Source organism: Diadema setosum, chromosome 17 (assembly GCF_964275005.1).
Source record: "Diadema setosum chromosome 17, eeDiaSeto1, whole genome shotgun sequence".
NCBI classification, from domain to species: domain Eukaryota; kingdom Metazoa; phylum Echinodermata; class Echinoidea; order Diadematoida; family Diadematidae; genus Diadema; species Diadema setosum.
In genome coordinates, this window is record NC_092701.1 from 31,384,516 (window position 1) to 31,390,515 (window position 6,000).

Below are 6,000 nucleotides of genomic sequence, written 5' to 3' on the forward strand. Positions count from 1 at the left end.
CTATCGGAAGCGGGTATATTATGAGAAGGAACAATTATTAGGAACTTTTATGTGCATGAAGGTAGCAAGGCAACTCACAACAGTCTTACGGAAAGTCCTTGCGCTGTAACATAAGATAGCACCAATGCTAACTTTCCATCACGCTATCAGGCGAAAGAAATTCCTCACAGGAATGAAAATATAACTTGCGAAAGTGCGTTGTCAGGTCTGCCGCTGTCACCTTCGCTCCAATGAGACGCTAGAGAAAAAGAACCGGATAACCCTTTGCTCGAATGGCTCCTGAATATCTATAGAGCACTGTTGAAAGCACAGAACGTCAGTGGGCAGCGAGTTTCTTCAGCTGACAAGCAAAAAAAAAGTCTTCAGTGGAAATATTTAGTGCCAATTACGTACTTCCGGGTTTAAAAAAAGTGTGGGGGCCCAAAGTGATGACACCTTATGTATTCCTTTGTATGGTGCACAAAAAGTGTAGGGGCCCGAGCCCCCACGGCCCCCACGGTTCCGCCGCCCATGCATAAATCATAATCCACTTTTGCCATCATTATCAACGGCTACATACTATTAGCTGGTCACGTGTAACTTCATAGTACTTGCATTGTCGATGCATCCTAACAATGCATTCCATAATTTCAGTGCATGGAAAGACATTTAGCTCATCGAGAGAAGGAAGTCGTCACTGCCAATAGACAAGAGAAGGCCACTATACAACGCAGTCGTGTTTTGTTCTGCTTACTTGAGACAACCCAGTAAATGCAAATTGTACTATGGAACTATCACTATGATGGCCAAGTTCTTGGTATTCCTTTCTTTCCTCTCTTGGATCTTATACGGCTTCCCGGAAGGTAAGCGCCAGTGAGAGTTAATCATCATCTATACCAGAGATGGATATCTTTTTGTCGAATTACTTCAAAAAAAAAAAAAAAAAGTCCGTGTATCTTAATTTGGGACAGTTGACACGTGCTGCTGTATTCTGAAAATTACTTGCATCGAACAAAATGTGTTCCTAAAAGAATTGGCATAGTCAACATGATTTTTTTTTTTAAGCGATAGTGAAAATTCACACAGTGATTCCCAGCTCATATACGCATAATGTGAAGACAAAGAATTATCCGAGGCCTCTGGAAAGTATCATAAGTATAGGTGTGGTTCATCGTCCGATGCGTTTTGCTGATGATTTCATAATAGAACAAAATAAGGTTAGTTTTTTTTTTCTTTTCCCTGATTTTTCTTTACGAACAATGTCAGAAATTAAGAAAACTGATGGCCGATGTCCTTGATGCCTCCACTGAATTTCTCATGACTTGCAAGGCAGTAATATGTATTTATAAGTCTGGCTAGAACGCTATTTAGACATGATTATCATATGTTATGCTTTTTTTTTTTACATGCATGACTTCCCTTTTGTTCGCGGGTGGGGGGTAGGGTTTTTTTTTTTTTTTTAAGGGGTCATGATTTTTATCCCGACATTAAGTACTTTAATAGAAGCAGAGAAATTGAAGAGGAACAGAGCAGTGAAAGTTATGGCAAAATCTGATCAAAACTTAAACTAAGAAGTTATCATCTTCTCAATATAATCAATCAAGCACAAATTGGCAACTCCGTGATGTATCATGTAAGCTGTCACTGTCCGGTCCCTGTTCTGTCCTGTTCAGAACGCGACATGATGAAGATGAATTATATTGTCGATGATAATAACAGTAATTAAGATAATAATATAAATAAATAAGTATTGATCGCAATAATGATAATTATATTACTACTACTACTACGCATAATGATAATCATGATAATAATAATAACAATAATAATAATAATAATAATAATAATAACAATAATAATAATAATAATAAAAAATAGTAATAATAATGACGATAATAACCATTATTAAAAGTGGTACTGGAATCATCACATCTAAAGTTCTTGTTTGCAGTGAGGGTATCATCATCAGCTGGTCAGGGCAGTGTCATTGAATCTAATGTCACATGAAGTTCTTAAAATATTCGTCAGCAGGAACGGACGCCCTTAATGTGACAACTTCCATTAAAGGTCAAGGGGTCGTGGGGTTCGCTGTGGTCATTACCTGCAAGTATGATCCACCGTCCAGCCATGTTGCAACGAACGATAACCTGAGGTGGTTTGTTAATAAAACGGAGCTGGTAAGTTGCAAGTTTGATGCCGCTTCGAATAAACCACGGTGTGACTCAAAGATGGAAGACATTTCAAAGTACTCATTTACCGCTGATGGCTTATGTTGTGGGAGTATTACCATAAAGCGACTCACCAAAGACGATGAAAATACGTACATCTGCCTTGTAACCACCAGCGCAGGCCTCGGCGCAGATAGAGCCACTCTCACCATCACACATCCCAGTAAGTCTACCATTATTTCATAGGTGGTGGCTAATTTTTGCAAAACGATGTATGCGTTCAGTCCTAATATCAAAGCGTGCCAGAGCGATCAAGAGCGAACTGAACATCGAGTTGGGATTGAGCGCTCCCTGGGCGAATCGTGTCAGCTTTCACAAAACAGCACCGCATCGAGCTTCTATTTCACTTTTTTTTCCGGATTGTATTGATCATAACAAAACATTGTCATTTTTCATAAGTCATATGAAATATGGATTTTTGACATCACAAAAACAAACATTCTTAAAAGTATTCAATGACAGTAACAATACAAGACTTCTGATCCATTTTTGGACTGTGTTCTTTAACATACGTTAACATCGATATACTCCAGAATCGTATACACAGAAAACGAGGGAAAGAAAGGAAAAAAAAAAAGAAAAACTAGCCTTCAGTGCAAACACTGATATTACCCAAAACAAGACAAAGCAAAAGCACAAAAACACACACTACAATCTAACAAGAAAAGAATAAACATTCAAAAGTATTATTCACCTTTTTTTTTTTCATTTCCATTTTCATTTCATTTACCTAGCTCATAATACACTCTCCGTTACTTGTATTTCATTATTGCTACAAGCACCTGTTATAAAAAAAGGATAAAATAAGTGCATAATGTTATTTACAAAATGGAACGTTGCAAGTTTGGTCATCATTAATCTTGCTTAACATAAAAACAATGTCTTCGTACTATATATTATTCAAGACATTCCAATTCAACAGTTTATTTATTTAAAGAAAACATATTCAAAGAGGTACAAGTAGTGATTTTGACTTCCATTCATCTGATAAGGACAGTTCGTCGAATACGATATAAAGTATATGCACGAGTGATATAAAACAAAGAAGAAATAATGCACACTTTGTCATGGTGACAAAAAAAGTAAGCAATCATATCGACGGAAAAGAGCGTTCCACTAGAAAGTCATGCTTGTCATGCTTGTAGGACGTGGAAAACTGGAATGAAACAACGACAGAATCAATACCAATTAAATATATTCATATCAATTAAGCTCATTTATATACCATCGTACTTTTGCTCATTGATAAAATTGCATGATGCTGATAATACAAGCATACTATAAAACAGTACTTACTATGATTTTAGAATGCGTATTATAAAATACATCATATTCATTATAGCAAAATTACGGCACATACACTATTTGGCCGTGCATACCAGGAAAATGTGACCAAGAGAGATATTGTTACTTGCGGCCACACAAAACAATAATGACAACAACAACAAAACACAGAAATAACAGAAATTAAAGGGGCCCTGAAATCCAAATGCATGTTGATTTGTGTTGATTTATGATACCCTCAACATCACTTTTGCGGTGAAACGAAAATCTAGTAACATTCCATATATTTTTAACGATTTTTTCTTCTATTTTCTTCAGATTACTTGGGAACGCCCACAAAAATCCTTCCAAACCAATATACTTGAGATGACCTCATCTGTCAATCATTGCTAAAGTAAGACATTGGAATGCACCGTCCCCTCGACTCAGCATAACTTGCATGTTCCCTCGCCATGTATTTTCATGCAAGTATGCTGAGTCGAGGGGACGGTGCATTCCAAGTGTTTACTATCTACGCCAATGCTTGACAGATTGAGGTCTCCATGTAGGCCTACCTACAGATACGTCAGAGTATCCAGTGTACTGTTCTGAACTACAAGCACAATGATTGACAATAATGTCCTATCGATAGGATCAAACGAAATATTAATAAGACTCAATATATGGGATAGTCACAAAGTATGTATTTTTCTCCACTTATTTTTTTTTTTCATAAATTTCCCATTCGAAGAGCTTTTACAAAGCTACAATACAGATATCTCACGTGAGCGAAGCGTGCCTGTTAGGTACAGTTGTGGCACGTTTTAGAAAAAATGAGACTGCGTGCATTCGCGCGACATAGGAAATCCGTCTGTGCTGAGGAGTTTTATACATTTTTTTTTTCTTTACTTTGACGTCTTCGAGGCATTCCGTAAAGCCAAATATAGTTTCCCCCGTAACACTTCCCCGACAATCAATAGAGATTGATATTTCGGTCTAGCTACCGGCTTGACCCGGTCCACTGTCATTAGGCGTTTTCACATCAGCCCGATAAAAATCCAAGCTCGAGATATTTTTCGCGATCGCAAATTAGCGCGCTATTTCATTTCCTATTCACATCAGCCCGAACATTATCAAATAGTGCGCTAGTTCACATTAATTATCCTGCTATTTCGGAAATTTCCCGAGTTGGACTCGAGAAATTTTCTCGATCAAAAAGCGCGCTAATTTGTATTCACATTATCAAATAGCGCGCTATTTCGTGATCGGGTTAATTTCCCAATTCAGAAAATAGCGCGCTATTTCGAAACATCGGGCTGATGTGAAACCGCCTAATGTGGCACGATCTGGATTGCTCTTGTTAGATCTACTGTAGTACAGCTCGTTTTATTTGGGACTGATGATTGCAGCATGGACCTACTAACAAATAGAATTTCAAAGAATCCAACCACTTTGAAGTACGAGATCCGCCGCCACCTGACTATGCGCATTTCACGAGTACTTAGCGGTGTCTCGAAAATGATGGTTTCATAATCATGCATTGTCGATGACAAAGGAACTGTTTCCCTAATTCCGGTCTTATTTGGCTGATGCGCATTTTCACGCGGAAAAGTCTTTGAATAAACGCCAATGATAAGAAGCAGAAAATGTCAGAACAAGACTAATTTTGTGTATTTTGCTTGGAAATTACAGACTCGCTCGCTATCACTCACACATTACGACCTTGCCTAATAGTGAGACATACATGTCCACTTCCCTTGCTGTCTCCTTTTAATCTTGAAAATATGCGGAAATGATGGAAAATGAGATTACAAATCATAATCAATTAGTTGAATAGCTAGCTTTCTCTGTAGAAGTATCTACATTTTGCTAATGAAGATATCTGAGCGGTGATATACTGATGCAAACCACATAACTGGACATGCATTTTCCTTGACTTCAGACACTTATTTTTTTCTTCATATTTGTTTTATAAGTTTCAAAGCTTCGTTGTTTTTTGCAGCTCTGGCTTGCCGGCGGCTGAGATCATGCGATCAAAGCAGGGAAGAATGTTTAAAATGTTTTGTGACACTTCTGTCACAGACATAGGCATGCATTAATTAGCGAAATGATGAATGTCCATGTGTAATAGTCCATGATTGCAGTAAATAAATGTCCAATGTCGGCATGGTTCATTTTGAGTGTCATCACCAGTAAACTTCACGTCATTGATGTGTGATGCAAACATGATGTTTCTTGATCTTCTATTTAAACTCTGCAGTGAACAACACTACATTGTTTAATTCGCGCAGCTCTTACTTTTGTATCTGACATAAAAAGATGAAATAGGTTGAAAAATCTAGAAATCGCCTATTTGTCGTTGCAATGTTTGTGAAATGGTCTTTCATGAATTCGCCAAGTTATTGCATGGATTGCGAATTAATTTTGAGGTAAACGCCTCACACTATGCAGTAGGTAGAGCATGCAGCCATGTTTTGTCCTAGATCTGTTTGACATACGGCGTGCACCACCACCTGCCATGAAATCAAGA